This window comes from Miscanthus floridulus, chromosome 5, assembly GCF_019320115.1.
Source record: "Miscanthus floridulus cultivar M001 chromosome 5, ASM1932011v1, whole genome shotgun sequence".
NCBI lineage: Eukaryota > Viridiplantae > Streptophyta > Magnoliopsida > Poales > Poaceae > Miscanthus > Miscanthus floridulus.
Genome location: NC_089584.1, coordinates 126,134,747 through 126,147,489, shown reverse-complemented (window position 1 = coordinate 126,147,489; position 12,743 = coordinate 126,134,747). Strand labels below are relative to the sequence as shown.

At 50.3% G+C, this 12,743-nt stretch overlaps 1 pseudogene; it reads right to left on the bottom strand.

Moving 5' to 3' along the window:
* Positions 1-6,438: 6,438 nt before the first annotated feature.
* LOC136450687 (xylan O-acetyltransferase 1-like) lies at positions 6,439-11,048 on the bottom strand (annotated as a pseudogene).
* Between the last annotated feature and the right edge of the window lie 1,695 nt (positions 11,049-12,743).

Sequence of the window (12,743 nt, the reverse complement as noted above, 5' to 3'; positions counted from 1 at the left end):
CTCCGTGCAGAGGCTAGGGGCTCTTCCTGCAACCTTGCTGAGACCTAGCGACCTCGGCTCGCACTCGAGGGGGCTCGGCAAAACAACCCCTCCTTCCGAGCGAAAAGGAAGCGCGAGGGTCATACAAAAAGCCAGGGGAGCTCCTGACGGCCCTCCCGCTCCGTGCAGAGGCTAGGGAGCCCTTCCTGCAGATATGCCGAGACCCTGCGACCTAGGCTCGCACCTAAAGGGGCCTCGACAAACAAACCCTCATGCGTGAGGGGCGTACAAAAAGCCAGGAGAAATCCCGATGGCCCTCTCGCTCCGTGCAGAGGCTAGGGGGCTCTTCCTGCAACCTTATCGAGACCCAGCGGCCTAGGCTCGCACCCGAATGGGCTCGGCAAACAACCCCTTCGTCCGAACAAAAAGGATATGTGAGGGTCGAACAAAAAAGTCAGGGGGGCCCTTGACCGCCCTCTCGCACCGGGCGGAGGCTCAGGGGCTCCTCCTGCACCCAAGACAAAGACAAACAACCTAAGTCCATGCTAGAAGTTTCGTTACAAACACAATAAAGGGCACCGAGCCCGTTACGGTCCAGGGGTTCGAAGGCTGGGCCCCCTGAGGTTTCGACAGCCGCCCTAGGGCAACAGAGTTAGGGATGACTATGGGCGAGCCCACGTATGGCCAAGGCCCAAGCAAACAATCGCTCGGGGCGTCCTAAGTCGTGTTCGAGACCGGCAAGGAGGTCTTCGAATGGGATCCCACCATAGGGAGGCACCGAGCCACCGGAGCCTAGCGAACGGCCTCGACACCCACTAGAGAAACCCTCCGGTACCCTTGGAGTGCGTCTCTAGACCACTAGCCATCCCCTAGCAAACGGGGCGTGGGCCTCCACTCGGACTTACCCGATAACAGCTCACCGGAAGTGCCACCGCTCATGCCCACCGAGGGTAGCCTGGCATATTCCACCCCTCCTTCTGAGCGAAAAGGAAGCATGAGGGTCATGCAAAAAGTCAGGGGCACCCCTGATTGCCCTCTTGCTTGGTGCAGAGGCTCGGGGGCTCTCCCTGCAACCTTGCCAAAACCCCACGACCCGAACTCGCACTTGTAGGCTCGGCAAATATGATAAAAACTCCTCACTCAAGCACGAAAAAAGCCTCTAGAGGAGTAAAATCCACTCCTCCAGGGCCTTGTGGGCTACACTTGGCGGGTGCGCTCGCGCGCACCCACCGAAACCTCAAGAAGCGAGACACAATCCCTACAGGAGCGGCTGCAAGCCAAGTTTCGACAAACCCTTAGGGAGAGTGCACGCACTCCCCCTAAGGCTTGGGGGCTACTATCGGGTACCATAAAACAGGGTACCCCGAGCGTTCACCAAAAGAGTCACTTAAATCCTGTCAACAACCAAGCCAGAAGGTAAGCCATGGGTTCATCACCAGCCCCGTCGTGACCCACCGGCTCTCCGCCTCGCCTGAGGCCTCGCACGGGAGGTCTCGACACCCATATGAAATCTTCGCCTCGCGCGAGGCCTCGCGCGAGAGGCCTCGGCAAGGATCCCAATCTCTGTCTCGTCCGAGGCCCCGTGCGTACAGCCTCGAACAAGACAACTATTCTCCATATCGCTCGAGGCTGGCTTGTCAATAACCCGTCGCTCCCGCCTCGACCAGCCTTCCCGACAGCATGTCACGTCCCATTAATGCGTCAACCACTCCCACAATCTCAGCCGGATGACGGCTCGACACCACGGAGTGGCCGACGGGACAAGAAGTCGCATCAATGCCATACCGGCTAAGACAAGGCACGGCGGGGATTACCGGCCACTGTGTTCAGGCACTGTGCCCATAATCAGGGCCGGCGCTACGCTGTGCCCCGTAACACACGCCCCGAAGACAGCGCGGCATGGGAAGTCTGGCCCGGGCCATCATTGCCTCCGAACCAGCGTACCAGATCAACCGCTCCCTCCGGGCCTCGGCACTCTACGTCAGGGCCTCGGCCATCTCGAGATTCACGTCTACCGAGACCCCCACCACGGTTCGGCATCGGCACCAACCGAGCCTCGGCCTCGCGCGCAGTCAATCCACGGCAACCCGCACGCTGACCGCCGCGTCCGCTTCGAGGCAGCCCTGGAGCTCCCATGACGCACAGGATCGGATGTGACCAGCACGTCGCCCCAGCGCTTCAAGGACGGACCACTCCGACGACCACGCCGCCATAGGAAAAGGCTACAGGGCTCGGACACGCCGCCTCCGTTCGCATGACGCCGTATAGTTAGCACACGTACTACCCTTGTCCTCCCTTCAACTATAAAAGGAAAGGACTTGAGCCATTTCTAGGGGGAACACAGGCACCCACCAAAGCAACACTCTGTAACACGCACACTTCCCTGTTGCCTGAGAGCAACGTCTCAAGCAGTCTGCATCACTCATCGCCGAGACCTATGACTAGCTCCCTCTCTCACCCAGCTTGTAACCCCCTATTATAAGCGCTTCGGTGCAAGGAATACAAGATCGATCTCTCAGACTGGATGTAGGGCACCAATTGCCCGAACCAGTATAAATCTTCTGTCTCTTTACATCATCATCCGGGATCGGGAACACGCGGTATAAATTTACTAGTTGGTTGAGGATCCCCCGGTCCGAAACACCGACAACGGTGTACCACTTAGGCCCTGTTCGCTGGTCTGAAACTTGGCTGAAACTGACTGAAAAACACTGTTCCGGCTGAATTGTTGTGAGAGAAAAACACTGTTCCGGCTGAAAAAAAGAAGCCGAACAAGTCTAATATTATGTGAGCCGAACAGGGCCTTAACAAGTTTAGGGGTATAAAAATACATTTTCAAAGTTCATGACCTATATGATACACGCTTGGCCTATACTGCATTTAACTCAAACTAAAAAATTTTAGTACATATTTCTGAACGGGGTAGTATTTGTGGTAATAAACGGTGACAAAACAGACCACGGGCACGCTGTTACTTTGGAAATTTGCGGGTAAAAAAGGGTAGTATTTGTGGTAATAAACGGTGGCAAAACAGACCACGGGCACGCTGTTACTTTGGAAATTTGCGGGTAAAAAAAGTCTCCAAGCACTCGCTCTACTCTGGTACGCCACCTACAGCTACAAGGCTGCAAACCAAAGGTAAAAAGAGGTTGAGTTCAGGCTCCTGGGTCAGGGACTCCAGAATCTAGACTCGGAAATTTCCGGCCATGGAAAGCTCCAGGATTGAACAGGAGCAGGACAAGAAAACAGATCCTGCACTCTGCTGCAACTTTGGCCGGTTTTAATGTGGGCAACAGCAAAAAGAAGGATACCGATTCACAAATCTCTGGCCCCTCTCGATAAAGTTGCCGTAAAAAAAAACAGAAGCAATTCACGCCGCAACCGCAAGGCGAGTTTACAACAAAAACAGAACAACGCATCGGCCCATCCCGACAATTCAGATTCAGGAACCGCAATCACCAGCAGCAGCTAGCTAGTTAGGAGCACGGACGACGGCACCGTAGAAACGCCCAAACGAATGCATCGCACCATGAGGATGAAGGTTAGGCTCGTATGCAGCTAGGATTCGGGAGGTTTTTGAAGCAAATCAGGGGTTTTAGGCCCCGTTTGGCTGGCCCCGCGGGCTCCAGCTCTTACACTGTGGTGACACTGTAGCCAAAACCGAAGGAGTAAAAAACGAGCTTTTCCTCCGCAGAACGGCTCTGTGAGAGAAAACGAAGAGCGATAAAATCGGCTCTGATAAATAGTGTCCGCACAGGACGTGAACCGTGTCACAGTTGAGGGAGCCAGAGCCGCCCGGAGCTGGAGCTGCACCAAAGAGGGCCTTAATAGAGCGGCCGGCGGCGGCGGCGGCGGCGCGGGGAAGCTGCGGGCGCGTACCCAAGGTTAACTGAGTCATTGACCCCAGTGCGGGCCGGGCTTAGCCACTGAGCCGGACGGTCGTGCATCAGTTTAAGGCCCATAACATTCTGAGTGTACATGGGCTAGATAGTTAACAGGGCTGTGAAACTCGATGTCCGGATTTATCTGCAAATGTTGGTTGCTATTATATACCAACATAAAACGTCTTTCGACGTGCTGTCGTGTGGTTGCACTCGCGTCCTATAGAACATGCAGTAATGAAAAGCTAAGAAATCAGAAAGGAAATGAAGGAACTAGCATGCTGAGCAGACATTGTTTTCTTACTCCCGTTCTGATGTTTTTCATGGATGTTATTATATCTAAAAAATGCTTCTTGTCTGGCATAAGGGCGTGCTTGAGTCAGCTGGTGGTCTCATTATTACTCATTAGAACATATATAGGCTCGGATGCTATCTAGAGAGAACGGTGGCTCGCAGAATGATAGTATTTTTCTTCTTCTACAGTGTCAAAGTGACAGAAGGAAGATGAAAGAGTTGTGATGAAACCGGGCAGTAAAGAAGTGTGTTCTCTGTTGAGAAACCATTGGTGTCTATGTGGAATAGACCTTTTTATCTTGAGGCTAATAAGAAGTCCCAATGTAGAGGGTTAAGAGCATCTTCATCAGATATCCTATCTAATCTTCTATATATAAAAAGTAATTTTCAAGACATGAAAGTGTTGCAGCAGATCCCCCAAATCCTATCTCATCTTTATACTTTCTTTAAGAGAACTCTCAAAAGATGCACTCTTTCTTCTAAGTAAAGGACACAACCTCCTATCCCTCAGCCCTAAAGAAATTTAGGAGATAAGTTTTAAGTAATCTGCGATAGCAATGTTCTCTTATATATTCTAAACTGATTTTAAAGTACTCTTATAAAATACTTCTTCCATCCCAAAATAAGTGTTGTTCTAGCTTTCCGAAGAGTCAAGTGCTTTTGACTTTGACCAAACATGTGTAAGAAAATATTGATATTTATAGTATATAATTAGTATCATTAAATAGATCATTGAATCTATTTTTATAATAAACTTATGTGGACACATAAATTTTGCTAATATTTTCTACAAATCTAGTTAAATTTGAGAAAGTTCGACCGGTATGAATGCCATAGCGACACTTATTTTGGGACGGAGAGAGTAATTTATAAGAGATGTGATATAAGAGATCTAGTAAAAAGTTCTCTAATACGATTTCTCCATTCTGAATTATAAGTCATTTAAATTTTTAGATATATATAGTTTCAACTGTGTATCTTGACATTATATATTTCAATATGTAGATAAAAATATATTTTAGAAAAAAAATAAAAAAAATAATTTAGAACGGGAGGAGTACTTGTTACTTGCTGATGCCCTGAGACGTCGATGGATGCTGAACGGCTGAGCTCCGAGGGTACGACTTTAGGAGCATGCTCAGTACTCTCACCCTGTCCCTTTGTGCGTGGTTAGCCGCTCCTGAAAGTACAGGCCGTGACATCCGATGGCTCGTGTCCTGACGTTCATTCGATTTATAGCTATGTAGTACTACTCCCTTCATATAAGTGTATATTTCGCATTTCGAGACTATTAATTTTATTTTTAAATATAAATTTATAAAGAATATTATCAAATTTATTTATCTCTAAGTTGGTTACTGTAAAAATATATATCATAATTAATCTAATAATACATTGGATAAAAATAATTGATGAAAGAATGGATAGTTTTGAAATACACATTTTTTTTTCTAAGAGGGATGAAGTAGTAACTGGTTTGTACTGCCTCTATCTCAAGAAAGACGTCCTTGCTGTCCACTACTACTTTCTCCGTCCAAACAGAATGGAAGTCCTCTCGGCCCTCGCATCAGTCTACCCCCGCCACAGGTCCATCCGTTCAGGGCAAAGGTGATACGGGAGTTTCAGTGCCACAGCGAACGCCAAAAGCAGCGCAGAACCTGTCCGAATTGAGTCCAGTCTCCAGTCCAGAGCGCACGCTCCAGCAACGACATGATGACCACCTCCGCACCGCAACCTCTGCTGGTGTCCGTTTCTCGTTCGCTCGCTCGGCCTACGCAGTTGGATCAGGGACCTGTGCACCAAAACGACGAGGCAGCCAGGCAGGACGGCCACCTGCTAAAAAGGGCATTCAACTCCCATCACCTTTCGATCTGCCTCCCGTTGTCACGTGCGTTTGGCTGATAAGGAAAGACTAAAAATATTTATTAGAAGAAAAAATATTATTAGTTGACTAAAAAAACAAACGAACAGGGAGACGTCCGTGCAAAAGAGTGCGCGACGACAAGACATCCACACAAACCTGCGCGCAGAAAAGGTGCCCCACGAGGGCACGACTCTGCTGCGGGTCAGGGTGGACGCATGCGAGTGCCCGTTTCTGTGTAAACCATAGTATGTATGTGTTCATCTCTTTTCATTCCAGCTTTTGTTACCCCGAATGTACATTTCGATCGATCTGGGGCAGTTAATCTCACAGCCCGCCCATTTACAGTCTCTTTTCACTTGACTGACCTATACCACCCCTATATAATAAACAAACAAAGGCATCTTTCGACTTGGAGAGAAATGTGTGAAGAAAAGGAGGAGAAAATTTTTCCTTTTTGAACCGACGATGATTGTGTGTGTATAACCCACCGGGCACCGGCCATGCCATCCCAGCGGCAGCCTATGAATCGAATTGGCGATCTGAAGGCCTCTGTCTACCAGTTTTACTCGAGCTGGAGTGCAGGCCTGGACAGTATCCGTGTGTAGAGCACGAGGTTCCAGATGTCGGGCACGCCGGGGAGGCACCAGTGGATGCAGTCGGCGTAGGTGCCCGGGTCGGCCTGCTCCTCGGGGCCCAGCACCTTCCCCTGCCGGATGGTGTGCACCGGAGGTGTGCCCGTCCTTGCGCCGCTCCGACATGGTGGTGATGTCGACGAAGGTGATGGGCACCCGCGGCGACGCCCGGCGGGAGACGTTCTTCGCCTGGTGGAACATGTCCCAGTCCATGCCCAGCCACAGCGGGCCGTGCCAGTCCAGCAGCGGCATCGTCTCCTTGGCGCACCGGATCCCGTCCGGGTTGCCCCACACCTGCGGGCTGTAATAGTTTTTTATTACAAAGACGAAAGAAGAATAAAACATTGTCAGTTTTGACTTTGGAGTACGCCGAATTTGCTATTTCATCACTGCATAACATATCTAGCGCCCTTAAAAAGGAAATGGAAACAGGTAAGAAAATCAATTCAGAATTCTACGCGTGATGTGAATTTTGAATTGCCAAACACGCGTTCTGCGATATAGCGCCACAATCGTCACCTTGTTCTCTGGTTCGCGGAGCCTCAACTGTATCTTTCGACGTGACATGCCTCCAACTACTCCAGGCTAGGTCAGTGCTCCGTCCGTGGACGCAATCGCGAATGAAACAGTCCACGATTTCGATGCAGCTTGCGGCTAGGCACGCCAAATGGTTCGTCCTTGGTACCGATCTTTCCACTTCAAAGGACCAAGACTCTAGCAGCTACCACACCTCTGCCCTGCAGCCGGGTAGCCAGCCGGCTAGTGACAACAACACCAAAAGCTGCATCGAATATTTGAACACATCGAATATTTGCATTCACACCTTCTTTAGTTCTTGTTCCTATCCCATCCCATCGAATATTTGGACACATACATAAAGTATTAAATATAGACTAGAAAAATAACTAATTGTACAATTTACGACTAATTTGCGAGATAAATCTTTTAAGCCAAATTAGTCTATGATTTATAACGTGCTGCTACAGTACACACATGTACTAATAACAGATTAATTAGGCTTAATAAATTCGTCTCGCGGGTTACTAACGGATTCTGTAATTTATTTTTTATTAGTATCCAAACACCCCCATACGATACCTTTATGTGACACCCAAAACTTTACGCCTTGGATTTAAAACAAGCCCTCAGTGTTTTAATCACGGATCGCAGCCGCCGGCGCCCAAGGGAGAATATCGATTGGAAGCTTCGACACATCTGGTTGGTTATTAGTGACCTGGTGCAAATAATTCGATGGACCATGTGATGAGACAGGTACGCACAACTCAGAGTTCTCCTGCCACAGTACGTACTAATGTAATCGCAACGTGCACGGACAGCCCGCTGAGTACAATACTACTATAGTTTATACTCCTCCTATAGTAGCCTGATAGCAACGGCCCCCACCCAATTGATTGAATTCTAACGGGCGGTGACAGTTTTGTGACGCAAGTCTCTTGACCACGCAAAGTGCATTATTGATAACCGGGAGGGGAGGTGCTGATCCAAGTAACGCCTAAAAAGTCGCGTTTACCACCTGTTACCGTGCACAAAAAGGTGTAGCACGTACTACTGGAGGCTGGATTACAGTAGCAGCGAAGTGAAACAACTACTGTAAACAACAGACATCTACTAGAGCGAAGTACTACTGGGATCCTCGTTGGGATCGGTACTCCATGCATGTGACCAGCGACCACTGCGCAGCGTACACGCCGCTGAAATGTCAAACCCTTGATATAAGTACAGGTACAGCTGCTCGATGCGGCGCTACGCTACGGATCGCACTGGCAGGAACCGGCACCACCACGCACGCGCACTGCGCAGCCATGTACTGTATGTACATTACCCTTTGCTGTGCGAAACGATAAAAGGCTCTGGCGCGGCGCCCCCACACGCGTGACGCGTCGCGACGCTAATTAAGAGTTAACTACAGGCTGACTACTAGTAGTAGTACGTTTCTGCACTCTTGGCATTTTGAGCGTGCACTGTGTACGTGCCTTGCCCTTGTTGATTTGATCGTGCGTACGTACTACTTGTTCTTGCTTCGTTCGAGCTTAGAGTAGGTAGGAAGTGGGGTACTCTGACGCCCCGCTCGGCTGGCTAAAAAATGGCTAATGTTAATGATGATTTGTTGTGAGAGAAAAATATCATTATTTCGTTGAAACGGTACGACCGTACAGCTAATAAGTTCAAGCGAACAGGCCTTGGAGTGGAATCTAATACTACGCATGAGAAGAATAATAAAAGGGCATCGAAAATTCGGGTGGGCATAAATAAATAATTAAATAAAAATGTAGTATATACCTGATATGGAGAGGGGACATGCTCATGAAGAAGACGGACGTGCGCGCCGGGTCGATGTTGTCGTTCACCCAGCTCGCCCACGTCGTGAGCACCTTCCGGTACGCCTCGATCCGCACCACCTCGTCATGCTCCGCCCAGCTCTTGCCGCCCGGTCTCCTGCGAATATGTAACGATCAAGTCGATCAGTTCCCTTCCGGGAGCGCGCTCGTGTCAAACGGGGTGGTGGCCGGGTTCGTCGCCGTCGTCGTACATGACTTTCATGTCGAGCGTGTTCATCCACCACATGTAGGTGTTGAAGACGAGGTAGTCGACGCCGCGCCAGTTCTCGGCGTGCGCCCCGATCGTGTCCGCCTTGATGATCCGGTGCTGGATGCTGTGGATCTTGGGGTCGTCCGAATTCGACTCCACCAGGAACGGCGCCCAGTAGAACTCCACCGTCGCGTTGAACTCCTGCATTTTCAGCACCCGCACGCACCAAAAGGCGGTTCGGGTCCGTTCGTCAGTTTATTTCATTTCGAGGAAGGAAACACACACACGCAGGGCTGCTGGCGGCCTGGTCAGCGACGGCCCCGTCCAGCCGTCCAGGGAAACGCGACGCGAGGTTGGTGCACCTAGCCGTCACCAACGGGCACGCGTCACGGTTGAAAATAAAACGGCTGCCTGCGTGGAAGCTTGAACGAATTGCTTGCAGTATTCTCGAGGGCCCCCGTGCGCCCGGCTACTAGCTGTCGACGATTATCCTGGGCGCACGAATCCTAAAGCAGGCAGAAAGGGAGGGGGGGGGGGGGGGGGGTGGGGGGGGACGGAGACGCACCCAGGCGTGGAAGACGACGCGCTGGCCCTCCCAACTGACGTACTTCTTCCCCGGCGAGACTGCCGACTGCACCAGGCACACCATGGACTCCCACTGGTTGCGGTTCAGCGAGTCCCCCACGAACATGAACCGCTTGCCCCGGAGCCGCTCCATGAACAGCTTCGCGTCGAATCTGCAATGGAATCGAAAGGCCTTTCGTTTATGCGCATGGGCATGCATATGGCCAGCCAGCCGAGGCCACTTCTGGTAGGTGTCGTACCTGGGCATGGAGCAGTCCTTGGGCTGCCACCGCCACTTCTGGTAGGTGTCGTCGCGGCGGCCGTTCTTCATGCACGTCACCTGCGACGTCAGGAACTGGCACTCCTCCTCCCGGTACAGCGGGTAGCTCGTGTTGTCGAACACCCACCGCCCCTTGGACAGGTCGCACGTCTCCGGCACGCCCAGCGCGGGCGGCACCACCGTCTTCTTCGCCGCGCGCTGCCTGCGGAGCTTCTTCGCCTTCTTCTTGGACGACGTCTTCTTCTGGCTCCTGGTGGTGTCCACCTTATCCTGCGGTGGCTTCTCGACGACAGCCACCGGCGCCGGCTCCGTCGTCGTGGTCACCGCGTGCTTCGGCTGCTCCTGGTCGCTGTGGTGCAACACGGCGGCGGGCTTCTCAGAAGCGGAGATGTCTCGCCGGGGCACCACCACTTGCCGGCCACCACCAACACCACCACCACCACCACCAGTGGTGGCCGGCACCGTTAGCTCGGGCACGCGCGTGAGCGGCTCGATCGTGAGCGACCGTATGTCCTCGCCGTACATGACGATGACGCAGAGGACGAAGAAGACGCTCGCCACGTAGACCGGCAGCCGCCCGCCCTTGCGCAGCGACGTCACGGCGTGCTTCGCGCCGAACGCGTCGGCCCCGGCTCCTGCGCCCGCACCCGCCCCCGCGAGCGACGACTTGCGCCGCCCCGCCAAGCTCATGGCGCCCGCTGCTCGCTCGCTACTACCCAGCGCTGCCTGATGCTCCTCTCCCTCGATTTCCCTGTGCGCCGGGCTAGTTTTCGCTTGGACCGATCGAACGCGTGCCGCGACCGCGATCAGAAAGCCGGGGAGGCCGGATCGTCCGCGCTAGCTAGCAGAGGTAGCCACCGGGGGTCTTTATGGATTGGCTGGCGAACCGGCCCGGCCGGGGAGTCAGCACCGGGGGCTGCGGATTTGGTGAGGGGATGCCATCTCCTGATGCTTCTCTCCCCCTTCTCTTCTTCCCTGGGCTGGGCAGGCGTTGAACAGGCAAGTGCAAGCAACAGGTATTCGTCTGGTTGGTTTTTATAAGTCGTATTTTTTCATTAATAAATAATATTTTTTTTGTCGCACCAAATTAGTCAATAGTACTTTTAATCATGGCTTATCAGACAAACAAGCCCAAAAGTTGATTAACAGGAGGGATGGAACGGATTTGTTTTATGCCTTGACAAATTCTCTGTAGTCGCCGCGACCTGGCCATACGATGCTATAGACATGGACAAACGTGGTACAGCACGTCACTGACATATTAGGACTAGTTTAATTTCAACCACTACTTCGTATCTACAGCACTGTATTGAATACGAAGCTATATATACACACACACCTCTAAACATTACTGAGGAGATCGGAAAAGATTTTTTTTACATAACGGAACAAATTCCAGCAAACTGTTATTTAGCAAACTGTTATTTTAGAATGAATTAATTTTATTACGTTAAAAAAGGAGGCGCAGACCTTAGATTGGACGATAAGCTAGCAGAAAGCGGCGATGCGATTCAACGATTTTTTTCGGTCCTGACCTGATGAAACGAGGTAACTCCATTCTATATATATACATGGACAGCCTGTTTATGAAATATGATGATGATATACGATGAGGAGATGTTGAGAACAACATGAACACGCATTTCCTCTCGAGAAAGAAGAACGTGCGCGCGCGTGCGTCACGGATGTTTGGGAGAACGCAGCCGGGATTTCATTGGATTTCTCCCATTGTTTTCGACGCTTTGCTTGGTAGATAGAATAATGCGTGACATTTCAGCTAAGGCCTTGTTTAGTTTTAAAAAGTTTTTCCAAAAAGTACTACAGTAGTCAGCACATCGAATCTTATGATATATGATACATGTATGGAATATTAAATATAGATGAAAAAAACTAATTGTACAATTTAGTTGAAAATCGCGAGACAAACGTTTTGAGCCTAATTAGATTATGATTGAATACTAATTTCCAAATAAAAACGAAAGTATTACTGTAATCAAATTTTCAAATTTCACCCAACGGCCTAACCTTGTGCAGTACGTGCTAGCGCACGTAGAGCTAACAGCTAACGACCGGTTTGAGACTTCTGGAAATGATGGAGTTGCATCGACGTGACCGTTGATTCCAGTACAGCGTGACAGTGGAGACTTCTTGGTGGCGGCGGATGGGGTCACTGCTCCTGGATTTGTGCATCAGGCTTGTCAGTGAAGGGAAAGATATGTTTTCAGAGCAAAAATTTCCCACGTGTACGAACAGGAATAACAGAGTCTAGTCCAGCACATCAGGCGCCAGTGTTAGTTTTCTGTGACGAAGAAGGAATGACAAAATGTTCTACTAAGCCCGTGTTCAGTTCTAAAATAACTTCCTAAAAAGTACTACAGTATCCATCACATCGAATCTTACGATACGTGCATGAAGCATTAAATATAGACGAAAAAAACTAATTACACAGTTTGGTGGGAAATTGTGAGACGAACGTTTTGAACCTAATTAGTCCATGATTGAACACTAATTGCCAAATAAAAACGAAAGTGCTACAGTAGCCAAATTCCAAAATTCCCTCCAACTAAACACGCGCCCTATGGATGATTTTGAAAGCCACTACTGTCTCTTACCATATATCCCAATCCCTTCATTTTAAAATGTCATTTTAGTTTTATGCTAAGTCATACTCTCAAGTTTAACTAAGTTAAAATCACAAA